Raw genomic sequence first — 11,316 nt, 5'->3', positions numbered from 1 at the left:
GATTGACCTAACCTCTTCTTCTGTGGTATGTTGAAAAGACGTATGAGATAGTCTGTTGTAACGTTAATCTGCGTCTGGGAGGTACCAGTTTTATTTCAGTGTCTCTCTAATCAAGATCAGTTTATCGATAAAAAAAAAAAAAAGGTTGAAGGAAGTATCGATAAATCCTTAACAAATTAAGATGTTGGCAAGGAATGTTGTGGGGTTTCTCCCATCAGAAAATGTGTAATCTTGAAGAAATCCTTCAGGTTTTCCCCACATCAAGTTTTAAAGAATAGTACATGTACACACTAAGCAGACGACTTAGACGTTTACCTTCTGCTTTAAACAGCTGATGCTGGACTTCCAGTTGTGTGTTACGCATGCATCTCTCTGCATTTCGCTTCAGTTGTTTTGCAGACCTCCAACTGATTGATTGCATATTGTTTTACGTCCCTCTCGAGAATATTTTACTCATATAGAGAGGTCACCACCGCCGGTGAAGGGTTGCAAAATTTAGGCCTATGCTCGGCGCTTATGGCCATTGAGCAGCGAGGGATCTTTCTCGTGCCACACCTGCTGCGACACGGGACTCGTTTTTTGCGGTCTCATCCGAAGGACCGCCCCATTTAGTCGCCTCTTACGACAGGGAAGGGGTACTGAGGGCCTATTCTTACCCGGATCCCCACGGGATTCAGACCTTCGAAAACCGTTGGATGTTGTGTCTTACTTTTATAGTCTTAATAACAAGAGGATCATGAGTGTACAACAGTTCAGAGAGATATTTGTTGTAGTTCTTGATTAGGTCTTCGACTGACAAAGAGAAGTTTCCATTGAATTGTCAACAATACCCAAAATTGCTTACTGTCGACAAATTCAATGGAGACTTCTCTTTGTCGGTCGAATAGATAATTATATATTTTCAGAGTCGGATAGTGAACGCCCCATTTCGAAATATCAATGATCACGTGACGTTGCATGCGGAATATTACTTGTCGATTTAAAAGCGTGGATCACGTGGTCGCAATCTCTACCCAGAGTTCTCGTTCCTTGCTCTCACTTACACCTCTGTTAACGTCTCAAAATAAGCAATGTTATTCCACATGTAAATTCACATTTTTTTTTACGGCTAATAAAACTAAGAACTATTTTATAAAATATCGGGAAAATGTAGGACAAGCAACTATTTGTAGATTTTTTCCATTACTATATATTCTTCATGTACTTATGTATAGGCCTGGTGCAATAGAACTACCCAATATCCACGTTTCAACCCAAATCAATGTTTCTTGTGTTAAAAAAGACTTGACATCTGCTCAATATTCATTTATTTATGTATATTTTTGTAACTGAAGTCAAAACCATACTTTATTTGAGCATACGTGCCATTTTACAAAAATCTTGTAAAACCCTTGAGACGTTGACAGAGGTGCAAGTGAGAGTAAGGAACGATAACTCTGGGTAGGGATTGCACGTGGACGGCCTGACGGCTCTTGGTGGTACCCGTTCAGCGATATAAAAAAAGTCAAACGGAAACAGGGTACGTAGAACCACTTCGAGCAATGTGAGCACCATTCAGTACTACAAACTGTAAACGAAATCATCATCTCCCATGGTGTTTCTAATATTTTCTCGCATGCTTGCGCACAACCACTATGAACGTCATTCCTTCATTAATATGCATTAGGAAATCACCATCAACATTTTCTCCTTACATTTAATACCCGTATATAATTTGTTAAAATCGTCAAATCTTATTATATTTTGTCATAGTTTGTCATACTGGCAAAATACACGATCTGCTTTTTAACATCAAACAAAATACTATTTAATACAGCACATCTACCTTTAATGGCAATACCTCTTAAATATGGGGGAGGAAAATAATATATTGATTCTTTAGTTACACATGTACATGAACGGTGATTAATTGATGTTTTCCGCTGTAGCGGTGATCGCGGTCGCTGGTGCTCAGGGTCGCTCTAAATATAGCGGTAGCCCTGCTGTTCGACGCTCGCATAATTCGACCCATAGGTAATTGTAAACATTTTATATGGTTGTAATCAGCAATTAGTGTGAAGTTTGGTGATGAAAAAAAAAACCAAAAGACAATAAAACAATTGGTATTATTGAATTATTTTGTTTTAAAAACCAGAAAATGCTTTGGTTTTTAATTCTACATCTGAAATTGTGATCGGCATATGAACTTCATTTATGCACATATTTTAATAAGAAGACGTGCATTTTAACTAATATATTAAATTATATAACTATTGCAGCTCCTTTAGCAAAAATATCAACAGAAACTTACTAATAATTATTCATTTTACATGCAAGAATCATCGAGATCGGCATCCCACCAATGTCGTCCTGTACTCGAGCGATCGAGTCTCGACTGATTTATATCATTATGATTATGATAACAATACCTTGAAAGTAAGATAGTGGTTTAAAAAGAAAAAGTAAATAATATTGTTTTTATTGTCTATGATTTAATTGCTAGTATGAATAAATGCGAATCATGATCACACTGTACCAGTTTAATTCAAAACAAAGTTGTGACTCGAATTTCCTCTATTGCGTTTTTTAATATCGAAAAGCCATCAGCTATGTCAATGAAATATTTTTATGTAGGTGTTGAAATGCTTAGGTATTTAGTTTTAATTTTTTGCGCAATTACTTATGAATTATGAATTTAAAGCAGATTTTCGACATAGTTTGTGGTCAGAATAATCCAAGCCCCATGACTAATTTTCATTTGTAATTAAATGAGCACAAAGCACAACTAGCCAATCCAATAAACTTATCATGGTTATGTAACACTAACCTGACTAAGAAGATAGGTGCCTGTTTTTGACCGACTCAGGTTTACATTTCTAGGTAAACATCATATCTATAGATATATCTAGTGTTTTTCAATGATGATATCAGACATTCAGTATTTGAAAAGTGGATAATTTATGTTGAATTATGTTAAGAATGGAGATATGGAGTTCATATCCCATTAAAATAATTTACTTCACGTAGTTCAAAACACGTGAAATTAGTTTAAATTCATTTCTTTGAAAACATGCCAGAAGAAAATTTATACTAATGCAATAATCAATTATCTTTGGAATGAACAATATGAATTATTTACCCTGTGAAAAACGAATAGAGAACAAACATTCTCGATCATACAGTAAAAATGTGCATAATCATTTGCATGAAATTTCTATATGGTAGAGCCTTGATATTTAGAGGTCAAAGGGCAAGTATTATGACATCATTTACTGATCCTTTTATGCCTCGTTCACACGGATGCGCATTAAATTTTACTTCGCATCAAATTTGATGCGAAGTAAAATAATGCGCATTAAATTAATTCGAATTAAATAGCGTTCACACGGCAGTAATATTTAATGCGAAGTAAACTAATGCGCATTAAATTCGTATGCATCTCTATTAAAGGGTGCGCGAAATAAATTAAAGAATAGACTATGTTATTGAAAATTATTTTTATAGATATTTTAATGAATATTGTGTAGATCTATACAGAATTCTTTGTTCAAAACGCTATATAGGCCTACATGTAGTATACTACATGTTTACAATTTAGGCCTACATAATTCTGATCTACACATAAGGAGTTTTTTGTCGTGTTTATTTATATGTTCCCAAGAAATTACTTGTTATTTCCTCCGACAACCAGCATTCAATCTAGACAATCTATTGTTTCTTCATGGGCCCAATTTTAAAACTTCGGAACGTCTTTTTCACCATTCCGCTGACTACTGTTATGACGTAATTTTTAATTACTAATACGTATTATAAGTCTACTGTGACGTCATATGGTATAAAAAATTTAACAATGAGCGGCATATGTTTTAAAAAATGTAAAAAAGAAAATCATATTATCACTATTTTAAAACATTGTTGTCGTATTTAAAAACAATTCCTTCCACATGTATTACTCAGTATGCCTATGCAGAGCACAGATTTACGTCTGACGTTATCTAATGACATGCTGTTTGTACATGTTTTTAGTGACTATTATCATTTTGCTTAGTTTTTCGTACAAAACTAACATTAATATATATAGCTGACCATGGGTATGATGCATGTGACCCAAATTGACCATTACGCATGCGTCTACATTTAATTCGAATTAGCTTCGCTTAGCGTTCACACGGAGCTAATGCGAAGTAAATTTAATTCGCATTAAATCGCGACGTCAATTTTAATTCGAAGTAAACTAATGCGCATTAAAAAATCTCCGTGTGAACGCGGTTCAGATTTAATTCGCATTAACTTACGTTTAATGCGAATTAAATTCTTCGTGTGAACGAGTCATTAATTCTTTCTGCATTGAATTTGTCAATTCTCCAAAACATCCCAATTTCCCTCATTGTGATACATTTTAATCTGTGATCTATTTCAATCAGTCTGTTGATTTTTTTGTTGGATTTGAATTATACATTTTTTTCGAAGTAATCTGTAGAGTAGCATAATTTCATGTGAATTTGCAATTTTTGAGCTACGTCTGTTCTTTAATAACATCAGGTTGCACTCAAATATAGTGGCAAATCTATACCTTACTGTGGGGTTTGGGGGGAGGTTAACCCATTTAAAAAAGAATGATTTAAAATGGTGCATTTTAATGCATTTCTTCCCTTCATTTGTAGTCACCACATCTTTTATATGTTTGGGTGTGGTAAAACAGAAAAGAAATATGCTGGTGTGACGTGTTGTCAGTATATTTTTCTGAATTAAAGTAACAGAAAAACAGTTTTCGAAATTCGTTTAAAACTTAGTACAGACTGGGTTTATGCCAAAACTAGATGACATAGACCTCATCGAATTGGCATAGACCGCAACATTGAAAAAAATAACACAAATTTAAAACATTTTTATTGACTTTTAAAGTACTTATAAAGCATATTTTCTTTCCATTTCCAAAAAAGTGTTCTCTTTTCCTCATAACGTTTATCAGACGTTGACTTGTGGGATAACTCAATTGCTTTAAACTAAGAAAATTAACATACACGTTTTGTTATATCCCAATTACAATTGTTATAGACCAGTGCCATTTGACATAGACTCGGTCTATGGTTAATTTCAAACACCAAGAAACATCTTAAAGGTCAGTTATAAAACAGCATCACGCATATTTGTAATATATCAACAAGTAATTTTGAAACAGTGCACTTTCTAATGTTGACTGTCTGGTATCACCCTCATCTTACTGGAGTTTGATAGGCTATATATCAAAATAGCAAAACCGGCTGAAACCTCAAGTGAACTTTTATGATCACCTGTTGTCCGTTGTCTGTCTAAACTTTTTACATTTTCGACTTCTTCTCCAGAACCACTAAGCCAATTTCAACCAAACTTGGCCCAAAGCATCCTTGGGTAAAGGGCTTTCAAGTTTGTTCAAATGAAGGGCCATGAGCCTTTCAAAGGGGAGATAATCATAAAAATGCAAAAATAGGGTGGGTTTCATTTCAAAATCTTCGAGAACCACTGGGCCAAAAAAGCTAAAATTTACATTGAAGCTTCCTGGCATATTGCAGACTCAAATTTGTTCAAATCATGGCCCCCGGGTGTTGAATGGGACCACAGTAGGGGGTCAAAGTTTTACATACAAATATATAGAATAAATCTTTAAGAATCTTCTTCTCAAGAACCACTGAGCTAGAAAAGCAGAGATTTACATGAAAGCTTCCTGACATAGTTGCAGATTCAAGTTTGCTCAAATCATGGCCCCCGGGTGTTGAATGGGACACAATAGGGGATCAAAGTTTTACATACAAATACATAGGAAGAAACTGTAAAAATCTTTTTCTCAAGAACAGCAAAGTCATGATTATTCATAGTTATATGTAAGCATCTTCAAGTAGTGAAGCAGTTTGCTCAAATCTTAACCCTCCAGGGGTAAGTGAGGAACACAATTGGCAATGGGCAATTTAGTTTTAGATATAGGAGGAATGAAGAAATTTGTTTACAAACAGTGATCAGTCTTATTAATATGGAATCATTCTCTAATCAGTTCTGACAAAATATGAAACGGTCATTCTGAAGAGCGACCCCAGACACCGACACTCATAATTAATTCAAAATAATTATTTTCCCCATTTTTTCTCTCCCGAATTCTGAAACTACACTTAAATTATCTAGTTCAAATCAAACCGCCACCCATTTGCACCTTGTGCAACTTTTACAGACCATACCCTAGTCAGTTCTGACAAAATATGAAACGGTCATTCTGAAGAGCGACCCCAGACACCGACGCTCATAATTAATTCAAAATAATTATTTTCCCCATTTTTTCTCTCCTGAATTCTGAAACTACACTTAAATTAGCTAGTTCAAATCAAACCGCCACCCATTTGCAACTTTTACAGACCATACCCTAGTCAGTTCTGACAAAATATGAAACGGTCATTCTGAAGAGCGACCCCAGACACCGACGCTCATAATTAATTCAAAATAATTATTTTCCCCATTTTTTCTCTCCTGAATTCTGAAACTACACTTAAATTAGCTAGTTCAAATCAAACCGCCACCCATTTGCAACTTTTACAGACCATACCCTAGTCAGTTCTGACAAAATATGAAACGGTCATTCTGAAGAGCGACCCCAGACACCGACGCTCATAATTAATTCAAAATAATTATTTTCCCCATTTTTTCTCTCCCGAATTCTGAAACTACACTTAAATTAGCTAGTTCAAATCAAACCACCACCCATTTGCACCTTGTGCAACTTTTACAGACCATACCCTAGTCAGTTCTGACAAAATATGAAACGGTCATTCTGAAGAGCGACCCCAGACACCGACGCTCATAATTAATTCAAAATAATTATTTTCCCCATTTTTTCCCTCCCGAATTTTGAAACTACACTTAAATTAGCTAGTTCAAATCAAACCGCCACCCATTTGCACCTTGAGCAACTTTTACAGACCATACCCTAGTCAGTTCTGACAAAATATGAAACGGTCATTCTGAAGAGCGACCCCAGACACCGACGCTCATAATTAATTCAAAATAATTATTTTCCCCATTTTTTCTCTCCCGAATTCTGAAACTTCACTTAAATTAGCTAGTTCAAATCAAACAGCCACCCATTTGCACCTTGTGCAACTTTTACAGACCATACCCTAGTCAGTTCTGACAAAATATGAAACGGTCATTCTGAAGAGCGACCCCAGACACCGACGCTCATGATTAATTCAAAATAATTATTTTCCCCATTTTCTCTCTCCCAGTTGTAGGACGTTTTCAGCCACCTTCCTAGGTTGTCCGTCAACGCTAATGTCGTTTCCACCGAGATGAATGAAAACTCGATCAGGGGAATACTGAAGCAGGTTTTGCAGGCAGGTTTGATTTGGCTCCTTTGCTGTCATGCCACCAACTCCAAAATATTTTATTCTCGGGTCTGCTTCGGTAGATCTTCCGAGACGCGAGACGATCCGAAGACAGCAGCTTTCATGATGATATTAAACAACTGGACGTCGATACCGTGGCTTTTGTACATACTCGTGAAGCCAGTCCTATCATATTATTGGCTGACTGCAAAGAATGAGATTCACTCAAAGTACTGCTCATTTTTACATTGTTCCTTGTCATGAATTTGATATAAGAAAATTGTAATTTTATGATATATAAAAAATGATTCAAATAAATGTTCCTAATTAGAACCAGGATCATGAAAATATTTCAACCTTTAAAGTCATAATTAATATATACATTGTGCTGAAATTATGTACCTTTCAAACCATTTACAGCTTTACAAATTACAAAAAGACACGGCCAATATGACCATGGGCAAAAAGTTACGATAAGAAATTTTATGAAAGTAGGACAAAATGTCACTGGACAAAAAGTCACAATTTTATAAGAAAATAAGACCAAGTCACAATTAGAATTTTATGATAGTAGAACAAAATGTCATAGGACAAAAAGTCACAGTTTATAAGAAAATAAAAAAAACTATTGATTTTTTTAATATATATTTGAAAACATATCTGTTCTTTTTGTAAAGTTTAAGAAAATATATATGCAAACTTTATATTTTCTATGAGATTTTGATAATAATTATAAAATTGTTATTCCTTTTATCATATTTATTGTAAAATATCATTTTGATTTTTAAAAAGAGAGATTTCTTATTTCGATGAAATAAGCTTGATGATCATTTGGTTTAGTATACTACATATTACATGTAATGATTGTCAAAACAAAATCTGATGACAGAATTATGGTTGGCTTCCTTTCACTCCAGATCATTGTCAAAACAAGAAGTAAGTGAACTATCATATAATAATTGATATATAAACAAGTTAATGATTTTTCCTTTCTTATTATCTGATAATGAACATTTGATAATGAACTGAAGGTGCTAAATGTGGCAAAACAAACATCAATAATGATGACATGTATTCCCTTGTACCTCCTATCCACTGTAAGAAATGTCTGGTGTCTGAACAACAGCTTTAGTGAGCATTTGGGTACCACCTGTTATTATTATCTTAAAAGTATATATGGGGTCTCATTTGCTAAGTCATTTTTGTGACTTTTCTACATATTTTGTGACTTTCTGTCCTGTGACGTTTATCCTGGGACTTTTTGTCCGTATACCAAACATGAATCCTATTTTGACTAATTTCGTGAAACTGAAACGTGTCCTTTGTAAGCAATTATAGTTGGGGCATAAGTGAACAGATATACGTTGACCTTGAAAATAAATAAATAGATATTAGGTAAATAAAGACGAAAAAAGCCGCCAGACGTTAGTTTTGTTGTCTTATGGTTTTTATTGGGAATAAGAAGGGTGGCACGATCCCTCATGCCTGCTGGTTCCTATACACGATCCTGCTATATGTACATGTATATAGAGTCTAGTTGGTTAAATTTTAACACAAAAAGAATTATCTCGTAATAGGAAAGTCTTCCACTTTTGTACAAAAACACCCAAAGTAAACCTCCAAGTTGTATACAGTAGATGTGTGGTTGTTCGCATATCGGAGATAATTTGAATTCAGATAATCAGAAAATATATTTAAAATAAAAGAGGGTGAGAGAAGAAACATACTATGCAAAATAGATAAATAAATAAAACAATGTTGAATATGTGCCTACGTATTGTTCGTAAATTGGGCGAGTGGTATTTGTACTTATGATTACGAAGGTTGGTCACGGTAGAATAACCTGGTGTTATTTTATTTACAGGTAATTGTTTACACCTGCACGTTAATCCAAGTTTAAGGCGTCTAGCTGTGCCTTGTTCACACCTGTTATCATGTGATTAAAATATAAAAGATGACTTAGGAATTGTTATGGAGATAACACTATTGTAAATATGCTTTGAATAAACAGCCATTGTTTTCAAGTTGTTTATTCGTTATTAGATATCTTAGACATAATTCAGAAATCTTATGCATTAAAATATCAATTTTGGAGTTGGATAATACAAGTTAATTTGTATCTTTCAAGTTATGATGTGCATACGAAACAGAAAACTGAGAAGGGGGTTTATTATTACTATGGATTTAAAACCAGTAGGGCACCGCTTCGAGTTAAATACCACGCATGCGCAGAAGCCGGTGATCCGAGTCGTTCTTTTCCCTATATATTCTATTAAGAGCGACCCTGGTCACCAGCGACCGCCACCACGGTTACACCGCCACACTCAACAATTTTTCAGTTATATGGTGGCGCCCAGTTCTTATTGGTGGGAGAGAGAACCCAGATACAATGTACCTGGGAAGAGACCACCGACCTTCCGAAAATAAACTGGGAAAATTTCTCACTTACCGGCGCGAGCGGGATTCGAACCCGCGCCGACGGCGATGCTCTAATCACTCGGCCACAGAGGCCCTCATGAAAAGTGAAGATAACGAACAGTGATCAATCTCACAACTCATATAAGCAATACAATATAGATAGTTGGGCAAACACGGACCCCTGGACACACCAGAAGTGGGATCAGGTGCCTAGGAGGAGTAACCATCCCCTGTCGACCGGTCACACCCGCTGCCGTGAGCCCTATATCCTGATCAGGTAAACAGAGTTATCCGTAGTCAAAATCAGTGTGCCAAGATCGGTCTAACAATCGGTATAAAACACGTCAGACAGCATTTGACCCAATGATAGGTTGTATTGACGAACTAGATCGTTATAACGACCATAGAATTTGCGAAATGCTGACTTCAATCGAGACTGTTGAAACCCCTGTACCACCAACTTGTTTGTCAGTAGCTTACCTCGATTTAAAAACTGACTATACGCAGAACAAGCTATTGCGTTTCGAATCAGTTGAGAGATATCAACACCATATGCAGGTGATAATGGACTATTGCTACCTAACATATAAATATGGGAAGTTGACGATGGAGAAGCTGAAATCATCCGTTTGTTATACAGTTGAGTTGTCAGTTTGCCGTTAATGTCTACTTTCAATAAAATATCTAAGTATGAAACAGAAATGGACGACTCTGTGGTGTCTTTTATTTCGAACTCGCAGGGATATATCAAATCGACATATGAATGAAAGTTATTATTGTTACATGTATTAGACAAAACGTCGTTGATATATCTAAATGTCGAATTGAAGGCCACAGCAAGAGATTTGTTCTTCTCACATAGAAGTTTTTGAATAAATTCTGCTTTATATGAATATGGAAACAGGTCAGCTAACAAAGGAGCACAATTCGTGCCCATGGGAATTCCAACAGACTGTTGGAAGAACTGATCACCAAAGAACACGAAGATATTGTCAATGAGAACCTTTAGCATATTTTTAATTTCAAGTTCAGAGTACTTGTGCGTGGAATCAGAGTGGTGTTTAAGAAAGGAAGTTTTTGGATGACTGATCACTAGATATGAATATTTTCTTTTTTGTTGAAGAAACAACTGTCTATAATGTCAAAAAGTCTAGTCTTTAATTTATCGTGAGGAATGGTCGTGTATAGTGTTGAAAAGTCATATGTTTTAATGTTATTGATTTGAGAAAAGTTTTGCGATTTCAAGTTTACTAAAAGTTCTTTAGAGTTTTTTAGAATCCACATTTGATAAACTCCACTTCTGGCATATGTAGTCGCACAGTAAGTTTGAAGCTTCTCCTTCACAGCTGTTAATATTTTCGTGAGGAGCTAAGATAAGGGCTTATTAGATCACTTACTGGGTGCAGCAATGTATCTTTGTTTGTAAGGGTTTTTATGTACTTTAGGAATCCAGTATAGGTACGGTAACTCATGTTCATTCGACCCATTGACTGGGATATTAAATGTGTCTAAAACTGAAGCATGGTTTTGAAGAATTTCATCTTTGAAAGGCCTGTTGGAGTATAAATAC

General features: G+C 35.3%; 1 long non-coding RNA gene across 1 annotated transcript; it reads left to right on the top strand.

Moving 5' to 3' along the window:
- Positions 1 to 2,263: 2,263 nt before the first annotated feature.
- LOC125673393 (uncharacterized) lies at positions 2,264 to 9,352 on the top strand. Its single transcript, XR_008799919.1, has 2 exons — positions 2,264 to 2,415; positions 9,193 to 9,352. It is a non-coding gene; the product is annotated as an uncharacterized LOC125673393 (long non-coding RNA).
- The last annotated feature ends 1,964 nt before the right edge of the window (positions 9,353 to 11,316 follow it).

Source organism: Ostrea edulis, chromosome 2, assembly GCF_947568905.1.
Source record: "Ostrea edulis chromosome 2, xbOstEdul1.1, whole genome shotgun sequence".
NCBI lineage: Eukaryota > Metazoa > Mollusca > Bivalvia > Ostreida > Ostreidae > Ostrea > Ostrea edulis.
Note: the sequence above shows the minus strand (reverse complement) of the source record. Positions and strands in the feature narration are given on the sequence as shown.